Raw genomic sequence first — 16,471 nt, forward strand, 5'->3', positions numbered from 1 at the left:
TAACTGAAACATTTGTACAATATATTGTATTTCAAGGTAAAAATAATTCATGCTTCAGCCACTCTTATGATTGTGTGTGGGTAAATTAAAAGGGGGAAAAGGGGGGTAGGTACATTATTTGAAATGTCATGAAAAGGCTGAAGTGATATTCATGTTATTAATCTTACTCTATTGATATTTTAATAAAAACAACATTTATTAAATTAAATTATTACATTGTATTATACCTGTTAGAAACTGTTTAATCTTGAGTGTTTATTTATAAAAACAAATATCAAGGACTTTTGATTCTTTGTGGAGTGATTTTTGATTTTGCAGGGGGAAACTCAGATGCATTTATTGATTAAAAGATCTGTTCAACTGTAAAGAATTTCAAGCAGAACAACTGCACCAAGATGTTATTTAGCATTTCAAGTTGGAAGTCCTGATACAGCAATTTTAATTACAGACAGGAAGAGAAGTTTACTTATGATAATAACACAAAAAATGAAAATTCAAAAAAATCCTTTTTAATTATTTCATGAACTTTAGATGAACAGTTCATGAACTACAAGTGGACAAACATTGTTCATGAATTAAATTACTAATGAACAGTTCATAAACACAGTAGTTCATGTGTTCATGAATGATTCATGGACTGGTATGGTTCATGAACAAATTCATGAATCATTCATAAAAAATTCATGAACTATACATGAACAGGACATGAACTACAAATGGACAAGCGTGTTCATGAACTATAAAATCATGAACAATTCATGAATAATAAAAGTTCAAGAACTATTTTTGTTCATGAACTTTAATGAACCAAAGAGTTCATGAACACTTTCTGTTCATGAATAGTTCATTATTCACTGGTTCATGAACGTGCTTGTCCATTTGTAGTTCATGTCTAGTTCATTAACTGTTCATGAATCTTTTATGAACAATTCATGAATTATGTTCATGAATCATTCATGAATCATCCATGAACATTCATGAACTATTCATAATCATTTCGCAGGGGCCTGCATGAATTACAAAGATTTTCTTTCAACATCTTTTTCTAAATTTCAATTTAATAGTCAAATAAGACTAAATTTCAATTTTATTTTATCTTGCTTGTTTGATCATGTCATATTTGGTTTTAAATTGCTTGGTTGCTGTCTAATAAATGTTTCACCCTTGTTTTTGTACTATCATAGGCAACATGATGAGTTTAACATGTAAAGCAGTGATCTGTTCACCTTTAAGGTACCTGAGACTAATACTGGTTTATGATGGGCTGTAGGGGGAGGGTTGGGATCCCGCTAAGTTAACCCTGCCACATTATTTATGTATGTGCCTGTCCCAAGTCAGGAGCCTGCAATTCAGTGGTTGTCGTTTGTTTATGTGTTACATATTTGTTTTTCGTTAATTTTTTTACATGAATAATGCTTTTAGTTTTCTCGTTTTAATTGTTTTACATTGTCTTATTGGGGCCTTTAATAGCTGACTTTGCAGTATGGGCTTTGCTCATTGTTAAAGGCGGTTACGGTGACCTATATGTGTTAATGTCTGTGTCATTTTGGTCTTTTGTGGATAGTCGTCTCATGGGCAATCATACCATATCTTCTTTTTCATATGTATGATGCTCAGTCTTTAGTTTTTCTATGCTGTGTTTGTCTTTTTAAATTTAATATGCTTTGCAAAATTAGATGTCTGTTAATCAATAATGTCTGATTCTTCTCAAAATAAAAAATGAACACAAATATGCAATTGTTACTAATGGCTGCGTGTTTAATGACTTTGCTTATAAATAACAGGACCTTGGGATCAAGCAGATATTAACAATAACCATGGAAACGATACAAATCAGCCAATAAAAAAGCAGTAAATCTTTTGTGTCATCTATACTGCATTAGTTTAGAATACAGTGAAGTCATTTTTCATGCGGTTTTCTTTCTACAAACAAAGAATTCTCTGATAGATATTTTACTGGAATATATATTTTTCACATTTTACTGGAATTAGTTAGAAATTTAGTTTTTGAGAATAAGCCTCTCTCTTTATGTCATTTGATACAAATTTGTTTTATTATTGAACTGCTCCATATTACCTTATATTCATATTTACCTCATAACTATTTTTCAGGCAAATGTCATCCCATGGTCTATTTTCAAATGATCTTCAGTTGAGCTGATTAAGCTTCAGATACATTGACCCTGGTAAGCTTCTTATACATTGATTGCTTCTGATGTCAGCTTAAACTTACAGAATTCCATTTTGTTGAAGATTCCTTTCTTTTCTTTCAAAGGTAATAAAAAACTGATTCTAAATTTTGAATCAATATTTAATAAAAAGATGAGCGAGGAACTATTGGAAAGGTAATTAGGAAATGATTTGTCACGAATAATTATTCTCAAATCTGATCTTTATTGTGTTTTAATGATGGTCAGCAGCAGATATGATTCAAAAGAATCTGCCAGTGTAGAGTCTTAATATAGTTGATTGTTCTGTGATGGCACGACCCAATGCAGGTGAGATAAGTGGAATCCAAATGTTTCCTGATTTTGAGAGATTTCTTCAATCACAAATGAATTGGAAAGAAAATAAAAATTGTTGCCGTATAAGTCTCTGAATATCCCAATTAATGCTGTATTAATTCTGGAAGGATTTAGTTTGTGCCATTTGGTACAGATTTATCATTGAATCATCTTAAAAACTAATATCACGTACAGCAGTAATTTTATTGAAAATCTGATCTTTTATTTAATTAAGTTAATAAATTAAAACAGATAAAATATAGATATTATGATTTAACGAATAAATAAATACATTTGCACCTGTCCTAAGTCAGAGTCTGATGTAAAGTAGTTGTCATTTGTTTATGTAATTTAAACGTGTTTCTCGTTTCTCTAATTTTATATAGATTAGACCGTTGGTTTTCCCGTTTGAATGGTTTTACACTAGTAATTTTGGGGCCCTTTATAGCTTGTTGTTCGTTGTGAGCCAAGGCTCTAGCTGTGTTGAAGGCATTACATTAAACTATAATGGTTTACTTTTATAAATTGTTATTTGGATGGAGAGTTGTCTCATTGGCACTCATACCAAATCTTCCTATATCTATTCTAACAAGACTTGTACATCAGATGGTAAGTGACGAAAGCTTCCTCCAGCCTCTTCACACATTATATCTCCTTTTAACGACTTGTGTGGTTTGTTAAATCTTGGGCCTTTGATTGTTGTGCCATACAAATGTATAGATGTAAGGCACTTAACAACACAAATGACAAAATCATTGCCGTTATGGCAAAAGAATAAGAAGCTTTGCAATGGTGCTAGTCAACTATCGATATTAATAACAAGTTTCTTTTTAGTACTTATCTAGATTGAAGCTATCCTAACATGGTTAAGATGAAATAGGAGACATTTTTCAAGTACCTTCTTTATATTGGATACACAATTTTAGGCCAGCTTAAGTTAGTTCCTAGTTTCAGGACTATATGAATGCTTTCTGTATTGCTTTAAAGAAATTAAATGGAGATGTTTTAAGTGGTTTGTTTTACCATAACAAATATAAAAAAGAAGATGCGGTATGATTGCCAATGAGACAACTATCCACATAATGACACAAACATAAACAACTATAGGTCACTGTACGGCCTTCAACAATGAGCAAAGCCAATACCACATAGTCAGCTATAAAAGGCCCCGATAAGACAATGTAAAACAATTCAAACGAGAAAACTAATTTAAAGGTCTTATTTATTTAAAAAAAGGAATGAAAAACCAATATGTAACACATAAACAAATGACAACCACTGAATTACAGGCTCCTGACTTGGGACAGGCACATACATAAATAATGTGGCGGGTTAAACATGTTAGCGGGATCCCAACCCTCCCCCTAATCTGGGACAGTGGTATAACAGTACAACATAAGAATGAACTATAAAAATATTGGAAAAGGCTTAACTCATCAGATAGACAAAAAATAAGTTTATTGATGAAATCATGGGATTGTTTTTTCAATAAAAAAAAAAACCACCTATCTTACACAAATACTGACATCAACTTCTGAATTATAAGAGTTCCAAAATTAAAAGTAAAATTATTGTAAGTGATAAACTTCACAACATGCGGCAAGTCATATGCACTTAATTGCAAAACTAAAGAAGGCAGGTATCTTGGCGGTAAAAATGGTTTTGCTCTAAGCACATAAAGCATGTAAAACAACCTAGAGCATATGGGGTAAGAGTGTCACAAAACTTTGTAATGCACAGACTATGAATGAAATTTGTTTAGTTAAATAACCTGTAACACAGTTAAGAACCATAAATTGTAAGATTTTATAATTTAAATTAGGAAATGCCAATATTAACCATTGCCAATGGGTATTTGATAATTATAAATTATCATGGCCTAACTGCAATCAGCTTATGAAAAAGATTCTAATAACAGATCTTGATCTTATTAAAGTTTTAGGATTATTTATTCTCTCTTTGTAGAAAGACGATATTAATATTATTGGCTAACGTATTGGTTTGATGTGAACAGTTAATAAATAAACGTAATGTTTTACTGAAGACTTGGCAATTCAGATTTGAGAAGGGCCCTAAATATATGAATTTGAAAGAAGATAAATAGAAATTGAAAGCACAATCTCGGAAATCAACATAGTCACTAAAATCTGACATACTTCTGCAGGTAAAAATATTTTCTGATTTTTGATGGCTTGAAGCATCACAAGCTTTAAAAATATATATATATAATATAAAGATATCTACCACAAAAGGGGTAAAGAAAACTTTTGGTTAAAAAAAGGGGGACAAGAGAGCTGGATATTGAGCATTCATTGAGATGTTTAATTGAAGCTATTTTCTTATAAAAAGAATTAAGGGTATAAGTTGGTTTCTTAACCAGTGGCTTCTCAGTTGTTGACAATGTTTTCTCGGCGAAACAATCTGCTCTTTCAAACTCTCAGCTATGTGTTATTTACATTATATTATTAAAGTTTCAGGGATATGGGCAATTTCATAATATATTTCACAACCAAACAAAAAATTCAATTTGATTGTCAGAATATAACATGCAGATCAAATTCAATTTCCAGTTCTGAAAATTTGTTTGTTTAATAAAAAATTAGTAGTGTGTGACTTTATGATATCAGATTTTCCTGATAATGATTTGAATAAAAGGCTATGTTATATAAAAAAAAGTCTGTTACCAACAAATTACAAAAAATGAATTGTTTTAGATTATTTCCTTTACATCTTTTTAAACTTTATTATAAATCAAAACAGAATGTCTCAAGTGTGTTAGATGTTCTACAGAATGGTTATGAAGATCAGTAATTATAAGGATTTTTTTTATTGCAACTGTTCTGTTTGAAGCTACAGAAAACATATTTCAGTAATTAATGATGTTTTTCACCCCCCCCCCCTCCTTTTTCTCTACCTTCACCAGGAAACGAAAGGAAAACAGTATATAAAACCATTGGTTGTTGTCTGCTCTTTGGTTAGGTTGTTGTCTCTGTGTCATATTCCCAATTTCCATTCTCAATCTTTTTATTCTATGAAATATGATTGATTCTGGATTTAACTTAAAGCATGGTAATATAAAATTATTACTTTGTCCATACATTCAAATCCTGATATATACTTTTTTATTTGACATTTTTCCTTAGAAGCTGTGTTTTGTTGCCTTTATAATGTTCAGTGACAAATTGTACATGTGTATTCTGAATCAAATTAAACTACACCAAATTTATTACGATGAATATAATTAAAAATATGCCTCGTCAGTCAGACCTACTCAAAAGGTAATAGTATTATCTGCACTGAAAACATTTTTGGTATTTGCTGAGCAACTTTGAAGGAGGCTATCATAAATTTAATGAAAACCTTGGTTGGAAAGCACTTCACAGTTAGTTAGTTGACACATTTTCTCATTGATCCATTTCTTAAATTATGACTTAATTAACTCATGTCTCCATCCAGGTTTTAAGATATTTCAATTGTCTTGAAACTGTATTTGAAATGATTGCTTTATGGTTTTTATATCTCCACCTAAATGTTGAAAAATAAAGTATACCATAAAAGCACTTTCACATTCATTTAAATCTGACTAAATGTTAAATTTGTCTGGTGAATGGGTCTAACAATATAAGATTAATAAAGTTGATTTCCCCTGAAATGTCAAATAACAAATCTCCATTTATATTTTCTGTTACAAGTTGTTGCAGGTATTTAATTGATATTTACACCTGTAAAACCACAGATTGACAACATGTAAAGTGAAGAAATCGTCACTTTCTCTCTAAAATTGTGATTAATTAACTTTTGTCACTCCATTTCTGCCAAACAAGGTTACAAACATACAACAATGTACCTATTTGATAAGAAACCATTGTATTTTCATACCTGTATCCCGCCTGAGGATAGTGATTGTAAAAGGGGGCGGAGCTTAGCCTTGTCCATCTCACAATAGTTGTCAATTTTCTACAGATAGCTTATGACTTTATAGAGATTTGTGTTGATTTGTGCATGTTGGTTTCATATTTTAATGCAAGTATTGTTACTTTTATCTCCTGGTAGTATTAAGGGGTAAATTTAAATACCTGGACTTTATTAACGTGTGAATTGGATTTTTGGAAAAGCTTATCATATATAGTGAATGGACAGTTATTAGATTGTTAGTATTATTATTGTGCTTCTTTGATTTCGATGTGGATTTAAATTTGTGTGATTAGCTTGATTTGGGTAAGTTTATGAATTTATTTTGAGAAAGTGTATTTGTACATAAGTCATGTGAAAAAAGCATGTATAGAAAGGCTGATAATCAAAATTGGCAATTAAAAGATGAAAAATTCTTTAATAAAAATTCTGCATATATATATATTTTTCCCCCATTTGGAAATAACACTTTTAACATAGAAAAAGATTTTTTTCTTCAAAAAACAGAGTTTGTTGTGAATTTAGTTTTGTCTATTAATGAGCAATATTTTATAGTGTACGAAAAGTCATTCACTGAATTATATTTATCAGAAAAAAACATTATTTGCTTACAACTTTTGAAAAAAAATGTTCACATAATTATGTTTTATCTGTGTTTTTGTGTACAAAATATCCTTCTGTCATTAAAATAAATAGATAAAATTTTAAATGCAAGTTCATTGTACAGTTGTGTGAAGTTGAAATCAGCAATATGTTGGCAAGTCAAGCTTCACATATTTACATTTATATATCAATAATATATATATAGAATTTTTATATACTGAGGAAGTATTTTCTTATTTCTTAATGTTTTAAATAGAGGTTAAATTTTAAAAATTGTCAATTGTTTTGTTTTTCATGATTGTGGTTTTAGACGTAACTTCATTTCAGTTAGTATAAAAAACGTATGGTTTTGTATAACCACAATGTCCTTGTAGATCAGGGTACTCCTCGAAAAGTCCCAAATGTTTTGTAGGTTCCAATTGCTAATATTCTATGTCTGTTTATGTTGGTAGTTATTTTAATTTCTTAAAGTCCAAAATTTGCTGTATCTATGTAGCATCAAATAATGAACATATTAAGAGAACAAAATGCAAAATTATTATGATCAAAAGTCCATGTTGCAGAGCTAAAGTCAGTAGAAATAGAAAAAAAATGAATAATACACCTCATATTTTTACTTCTATTTGGTCATTATTGAATCAAAAAAATTGTGACAAAGTTTGAAAACAGTATCTTTTATGATGCCCTCCTCTGCAATATTACAAGGAAAGGATCCAGATAAAAAGAAAGAAACCAGAATAGTATGACCCAGTATGCATTAAACATTAACCCTTTGGTAAACGAATAATAATATCTTTAAAAGGAGTAGTCCCTCATTGAAATGGACCATATCTGCAGCATTGTTTAAATATTCATTTCTCAAATAAAGAGATGGTTAAATGGTTTGAAAAGGTACAAATTTCAGAATAGAAAGAAACAGTGACATTTTATAATAGTAATGATTATTTCCCATGCAAAATGGTCGTATGGAATAGATACATCATCAGTACATTGCATGCCACCACGAAATAAAATAAAATTTATACGGCTTAAATTTAAATTTATAGACCCAATTTAAACCCAATTTGTAAACCATTTGTTACTTTTTCTGGTTACAATTTCACATTTTCTGTATACATTGCAAACATACACCAAAATTTTGACACAGTTAATATCTAAAACTTTAAATAAGGCATATGAATTGTTAAATATGGTTAAACAGACATAAAATATGACACACAATCAATTCTTTATCACAAGCTGTTTACTTGTTTAATTTCATAAAAGAGAAATAAATATTTTTCAGAAATAAAAGGGAGTATATCGTATCACAAGAAAATCACCTGTCTTTTTCTCATACTTAGATAAAAGGGACATTGAAATGTGCAGAATAAAATTAAAAGACATGCTATTTGAATAAAATCAAACATATAGATATGGTCACTATCTAAGGATTTAAAACTTCATGTTTTAGGAAATAAGAAAAGAAATCTTTCTATAGACTTATCCACTTCTTTTGGTCTCTGACTAACCCACAGTTGTCCAGGTAATCATACCACATCTTATTTTGATAGCCTTCATAGGCTTCTCTGTAGCTTACTTGACTGAATTGGTTATAAAAAGTCATCAAGGCCCCAATACATCCTAGTCATTCATTGATCGCTGCCTGCTGCAAGTTGCTGAGACAGTATTAAGTTTTCTATGTTGTGTATTGTATGCTGTTGTTTGTCTTTTGGTTGTATTTTGTCATATTTACTAGTAAGTTTGTTTTCAACTTATGTGTTTGAATTTCCCTTGTGGATCTCTTCTTTATTAAAACTTTTACCTTACTTTTAAGATACTGATATCATATTCAAAACAATTTAACAAATATAATTAGGACATGATGATTGTTAGAGACAAGCTATAAATCACTAGTTTAATATGTGACACAAGACATCATTACATTTTTACATGCATTAAAAAGATTTAATATCTAATCATTTTTCCATTTCATTTCATTCTTCTTTCATAGATTTTATTTAATTGTTACTTTTTCCTTCAGGTTCGTAACTTACAACCTTACAAGACGGGATGAAAAATGTCTTGTTACGGAAAAATAATTATATCATCGTGATCAAAAAAATTATCAGGAAAACATTTCATTTGATGTAACCTGAACTCATTACAGCAAGATATAATTATGATGCATATAAAATAAATGACTGATTTGAAGATCAGAAAATCTTCAATTAGAAGTAACGATTACAACCAGAGCAACATTAAAAATGCTTCAAACTGAAGTCTCCAGCGAAAACATTTATCATGGCGTCATTACATGAAAATATATTAAAATTTCACATTAATTAGTTTAATTGCATATTCGATTCTATCTGTACTGTTATTTCAATTTGCTAATTAACCTTAAATTAAAGTTGACCTATAAGTAGTCTCATGTAAAATAGAAACTGTCTTCTTTTAAACGTGGTATAATACAATGGTGTGATTGTCATATACAGAGTATTGTCCCCTGATTGACTGATGGAACTAATAAGTATGATCTATGGGTGTACCCATCTTGTTAGAGGAGTTAATGGACCTAGGCCTAGGCATTCCACTGCATGTCAGTTGCTATCTTCAGATTCAGTTGTTCTTGTTCAAGTCAGGACCAATCCCTTTTGACCTAGGCTGGTTTCTCTTATGCAGAGATAACTTTAAAAGGAAGTCTTCCTTTTATTCTTAATGTCTAACATGTCTAATTGAATATTCAATGATCAGTTCGGGTCATTAACTGCATGACTCTCAGTATGTAAAAAAAAAAGGATTTTCAAGAGATAAAGAGAAGTTTTAACAAGTCAACCTTTTAAAAGAAGATTGTTTCTATTTTTCAAAGAAACAACTTCAATATAAATTTCAATGACAGTAGAACATGTAAAGGGAGATAATTATTTGAAGCATATGAAACCATTTCAAAGCTTTATTATAAAAATAGCAATACCCATCCTCAGATATTTTTCTTTCTTTTATTTACCTTGATAAGCATGATAAGCTTTTTATGGTAATCAAAGTCAAAATTTTGTAAGTGATTTGACCCAGAGTGAACTCAGTGCTCCAGATTGAACAAAAATTGAAAATTAAAAAGTAATTGCTCTTTACTTCCTATGCTGGCTTTTCAATAAATTTTAGTCTGGTATAAGGATAAAAATCAGAAATGGCATTTTTATGTGACATAGAAATGACATAATAATAGTTAATTTTATTGTGATTTGTACATTTGTGATTTTACATAAGATAAAGAAAACCTTCAATCACCAACTTGTACAATTACATGGTCGTAAAAGGCTGGCATAAAGAAATGTTACAAATTTCTTGACAAAAGTCCCATGTAATTAAAATCTATGAAGAAAATAAAAAATATGGTTTATTATTTGTGTAATTGATTTTTTAATATGTTCTGTTTGAAGTGAAAGTTCAACTTTATTGACTAAGAAATAAAAAAAAGATATGAAACGGTAGCAAATTTGTTTTATTTTGAATTAGTCATGGGTTCGTATTGAAAATTTATGTAAAATCATTCATCGTGGGCTATAAAGGCTGAAATATATTTATTTGATACTCTTTTGATGATGATTTTTTTTTACCCAGCATCTTATTACGAAAAAAGTGAATATTTTTGTAGGTAAATGATATTATTTGCTGAAAGATAATTGCTTTGATCAGTTTCTCTTTAATATAGATTGAATGCTTCATATAAGATATACCATAATTGGTGATATGAAATATGCAGGTTGTTATTAATGAAATTTAATTAAATATAAAAACACCAAATTGTAACAATTTTTATGTTTGGAATTGAAAAGTAGCTTGCTTTAGATCTACAGTGCATTTTTTAAAGTTTTTATCGGCCCTCTTAATTTAGAATTATAAAACCTTTTTAAAGTATTCAAAAGTTGAATTGAATTTCTTCATATTACATGTGGTTTGAATTTGTATTGAAATACAGTTTCCTGTACAAACTTTTAAGAAAGGACCTTAGTTCTCAGTTATTGTTTGATGTTTATTAAATGCTGAAGCAGCACCTGAGAAAAATATACATCTATTCATAATTTTACAAAAGATTCAAACAAAACTTTAAAATTTTGTACAAAGAATCGATTATTATAAGTACCAATATTGATTCAAGGTCACAACACTGCTCTTTTACTGGATATCAAATACAAACATGTAGCTGAAGCAGCTCACAATACATCCATGGTCCACATCACATGAATGTTTATTCTGAATTATGTTTTTAAATTTTAATCAATGTTTTTTTTCAACAGTTTTAACAACTATTATGATAACTAACAATAGAATAAACTAACTTTTATAAAAATAAACATAATAAGTTGCTTAAGGAACGTTCCTTAACAAATAATGGAAGTACTGAATGTTTTTTTATGTAAATTAATAGCTTCTGCTAAAAAGTGTGTATATGACAGATGATTTGTTCAGTTGGTCAGTCAGTGGTCATTCAGTTTTGTGGTGGTCTGTCAGCTGTTGTCTATAAACTTAAATGAGACAATAAACCTATCAAGCAAGCAAGTAGATGGTCGTCAGATGGTCTCAAAATATTTGACCACTAGTCTTTGTTCTTTATATTAAAACATCAGTTTCTTTTTATATGCCGAGTCAAATCAAAGACTTATAAGTTGATATATATGCTGTGTTGCAACAAAACACAGCATGATCAAATCTGAGTTTAAATTTCTTCCTACAACCTGTTACCTTATGAACTAGCTTTATAAATAGATGGCTCTGAATGTCATAATCCAGTATGTACAAATCAGGGTTCATATATACATTGGATATCATATCCCATATTATATTCAGCATAAAAAAAAAAATCAAGTTGTATGTTTTTGAAAAGATAATGCTTTAATCTAAAGTTTGCCATAATTTTCCAAAACATTACAACCGAGTCCAGCATTATAATACTGTTAATAATTAGAGAACTTGCACCTGTGTTTATGAAAGTGATGAATTATTTGGTGACCTATTGTTTTAAGACAGTAGCCAGTATTCATTTCTTTATCTGTAAGAGATAACACAAAATGACCTGTCCACTTGTCCGACAAACAATTTATGAAGGGTCAGAAATTATAAAACATCAAAATATGACCTCATTTGATATGATTAAAGGTACAACTGTAGATTTAGATTAGTAAGTACATGTTTTTAGTGTATACAAACCTTATATTTGTTTAGTTGTCTGAGCTTATCTAAGGTTATACAGTTTGAGGGGGTAACTAAATTAGTAAATTGTGCATGCTTTACTTGCAGTTGTTGCAAATGTGAACAGTGGCAGATCCAGAAATTTTCATAAGTTGGGGCCCACCGACAGCCTAAGAGGGGGCCCTCTCCAGTAATTCTTGAGTGATTCCCTTATATAATCAACCAATATTTTCCCAGAAAAAGAGGGCCCCTAGCCCCTGAAAAACCCTCTAAATCTGCCTCTGGTAAGATCAAGAATTGTGAAGTAGAAATGCTATTATAGAATGGAGGCCTAAAATCTTCTTGTAATGTGATCTTGCACATGACCTGATGTGATATCATGATCCAAATAAAGATACTTTTATTTCGGAAAACACAAGATGTGATATTATGATCCAAAAAAAGATATCTGGACTCCCTAGAACAGCTGATGCATAAAATATATCAATAACATTTCCTGTCCAATATTTCAACTTTTCAAGTTAATGTCAATCACACAACAATTGGAGAAGACAAGAAAAAACACCACAAAAAACATCTGTGCTCACAATATAGGAAAAAAACAAGGATGTAAGAAACAGCAGCTTTTGAAGAATTATGACGGTACAGAATAAAAAGTACAATGACTTTGAAACTAAAACACCCAGATAATTTGTAATTCAGAGATTTGAGTATTAATGTCTTGTGTTTAACATATGTTATACTGTATTGATTTGTAATAAACGACTAGAAAATCGGGATAATCGTTAAATATTCACAGTACAATCATAGTAGTTAAGTATAGTCAATACAGCTGATCATTAGGTTCTAATCTTTATTGCTTTCCAACTAGAATTTAAGATTTACTCTTGAGTAAGCTTTGCATGTACTGGTACTCATAATGAGTTATAAATTGACTGTTCTTTTATGGCAGTTAATAAACGACTGAGTTTTGGTTCTAAATAATAATTCTAAATGAGAAGTTTGTTTTTTCAATTTATTTTTATTAAAAGATTTGATGAGGTTGATGATTATAAAAGTAATTTTCTGTTGTATAACTGTAGGATGTAATCATGTTGAAAATATAAATTTGTGGTGGTGGTCAGTTGGTCAATCAGTGGTCAGATAAATTTGTGGTGGCCTGACAACTGTAGTCTATAAACCTATTGGTTGTTAATTTTAATGTCAGACAAAACTCAAAGTAATGGTTTACTAGTAAAGTTGAGAAATACATTCCAGAAACAATGTACATGTACCTTGTCCATCCCAATTATAGCTTTTTAGACTCAGCACGTATAGACTTTAGCCCATATTCACCTGTACACATATATGCCTAACAGTTGGGACCATTTAATAGAACAAAAAGGATTTTTTATTTTTAACCCTTCCTTTCAGGAAAATATAATATTCCAGATCACATGCACTAGTTCAGTTCTATAAATAAAAATAAAATATGGGTGATGGGAGGAAAATAGTGTCAATACATATTAAAAAGATTTGTGTACCAGGATAATATATAGTCCTTCTTTTAAAATTTTACTTGATCAAATTCAGTAAAATAATTGGTTTTGTTAAACAACTTTGACTCTTTTGCATTGAACATATTACAAGTATTTCTCTTCCCCACCTTCACATTTTTACGCACTTTTGCATTGAATGTGATTATTTCTCTTCCTAACCTTCACATTTTCTACGCAGCAAAAAAAGGGTGGACATTTAATAGAATAATAAATTGCAAATTACTTCTTACTGATATTTAACTGATTTTCAAATACTAAGAAAGTTTATAAATTTGCATTGAAATTTAAATATTGTTTTAAATTTAGATTCACCATTGTAAAAAAAGTTATGTGATGATTTTTTCTCTTCAGTTAATAAGTACTCTCTGTAAAGAGGGTTGGTATACGATCCTCCCCCTGTCAGCTTTCAGATTTCTTAATCCTTGTCACAAACAATTTGTCAATTGTAACATTGCTCAAGTCCATTGTACTTAACAGAAATAAGTTCCATTGTTACGAACACAAATACAGGAAGTTAAGTTTTTGGCGACAACTATGTTTAAGTTCTATGCTAGGCTTCTGGCCTGCTTTTCACAAAAATCTTAACTAGAATTGATTGTAATTTTTCAGAATTATTCATGACTAATGGACACTTTTTGCCCTCTTTTGTGGAAAGATTCAGGCATGGGTTTCTAGAAACAGGGATTAATTGTCTCCACATTCATTTTGTTTTCCCTTAAGATATAAGGGTTATATATTTTTGTTTTAAGAAATTAAAAGTACATAAACCAGGCCAATCTTACTGTTATGCAAGTTAGCATTTGATTGTTTATTGTTTTTGTTTTTTATGTTTATATCACTTATCTTGTAAATAATCAGATAATTTGATACGGCATGTATTTAATTTTAAGAAAATTACAATGAAATAAGAACTTGTAAGTGAAATAGAAACTTTTTATTGAAAGTTTATCAGATATATATACATATATCAATTGTTGATTTGAGACAATCGTCAAATTACACAATCGTCAAAAAAGATTGTAAAGATGTCTAGTTAAAGTCTGTACAAGTCGTAATTTTGTTATTTCTATCTAATTGATCTTGTTTTAAACATAATATATGGTAGAAAACATTGCAAATATTGTTTAAACTGTTGGGAACATTTCTTATTCATCTTAATATATCTTGTACAAGGGAAAAACTCGGTACAAAATTTTAAAATGTAAATGTTCAATACATCATGCATTAAGATTGTTTCTGCTTGAACAGTCTTACAAATGTTCTGATTGGAACTTCCTTTTTAACTAATTTGACATGTTTTGCATTACATATTTCATATGGAACTATTTACACATTTAGAGTTTTTTTTATGTATTTTTTGTACCTTTCTTTTTTGAGGGGGGAAGGGGGTGCTCTTATTTGCTGAAATTAAAAGCTGAAGTCAAAGGATGTAAAAATTACCTAAATCCATTTTTATGAATATTTCATTTCATTGTTATGTTTTTTCTTTGTTTTTTAGTTATGAAGTTGCTCCTAATGCATGTATCCATGATGTATTTGGATTAAAAAAAAAATGTTCTCTGTTGTATGGAATTGTTGTTCTGAAAATTTATTTCTTGTGAATTATTTTATGTATTTTCTGAAAAGTGTTTTCTTTTACTTTTAGATATCTAACAGAACAAAGCAAAGCAAAGTTCATTCACTTTCAGGTAAGAATTAAGATCAATAACTAGAGAGAAAAAACACAAATAAATGTAAAAAGAAAAAGTTGGAAAAAATCATTGCTGCATATAGACTGTCAAAAAAGATAACAAACTCACAAAAATGGTTGATTAAAGATATTAAGGTGCATTAATCTGCCTCAAAATAAAACAGATAAAATTACCATATATGGACTACTTTATATTTAAAAAATCAATGACCAATACAATATGAAACAGGAAAGGCGGAAATATAACTACTTTGTAATTCAATCTCTGTCCAAATCTGTGATCTTTTCCAAAATCAGACTTTGAGGATCATGTTTTGTTTTTAGTGTGTGGTTTTTCCTGCAAAATGAAATGAAATTACATCAACTGAATGTTTGAAGTGCATGTTACGCAAATTTCTCCATGATCCATGTTCAACATAACCAGGTGCAATACGGTAAAAACACGGTTTAAACATTTGTCCCTTTCAATCAATAGTCCTCAAGTTTCATGTTAACTATCTCAAGATCAAAGTAGACAAAGATAGTTGAAGTCATGTGACGTTTACAAAATCAAGTATCACTTATTTGACAGGCTTCTCATTTTCGTTCAAACTCATTCGAAGGTGTTAAGTTTCCTCCGTCATTTAACTACAAATTGCAAGAAGTATTTTTGTGCATCATTACACATTGGCGATTACAACATTTTCTTTGAAAAGTTTCACGTTTTTCTTTCAAAATCAGTTGCCATCATTTTCGTTTTAAGTACATTTAATCATTACTGTGAAAAAAAGTGTAAGTGTGCAACTGCTACTTATAAATTTTTAAGTGCACCATGTTAGTGGGAGCAAAATTATAAATAGGTCCAATTTATTTCATTGTTTGCCTGTGTTTGACTTTCTTCCCATTTTTCTCTCTCTCTTAATTGAAAAATACACTTAAACCAATATCATTTTTTAATAAAAACACATTAATAAATCTCTCCCTGTCTCTATCCAAACACTTAGACCGTTGGTTTTCCCGTTTGAATGGTTTTACACTAGTAATTTTGGGGCCCTTTATAGCTTGTTGTTCGG

At 29.7% G+C, this 16,471-nt stretch overlaps 1 protein-coding gene across 4 annotated transcripts in view; it reads left to right on the forward strand.

Moving 5' to 3' along the window:
• Positions 1–16,471, forward strand: part of LOC134696627 (protocadherin-9-like) — a 68,856-nt gene that overhangs the window by 18,686 nt on the left and 33,699 nt on the right. The window contains exons 2-4 of one of the 4 annotated variants that reach the window (XM_063558499.1): positions 2,113–2,186; positions 4,470–4,668; positions 15,375–15,417. The gene's annotated coding sequence lies outside the window, so the exon portion shown is untranslated. Of the gene's footprint in view, positions 1–2,112; positions 2,187–4,469; positions 4,669–6,454; positions 6,723–15,374; positions 15,418–16,471 lie in introns of those variants that run through there. The other 3 variants (XM_063558501.1, XM_063558498.1, XM_063558516.1) reach the window with 3 other exon arrangements.

This window comes from Mytilus trossulus, chromosome 14 (assembly GCF_036588685.1).
Source record: "Mytilus trossulus isolate FHL-02 chromosome 14, PNRI_Mtr1.1.1.hap1, whole genome shotgun sequence".
Classification (NCBI taxonomy): domain Eukaryota; kingdom Metazoa; phylum Mollusca; class Bivalvia; order Mytilida; family Mytilidae; genus Mytilus; species Mytilus trossulus.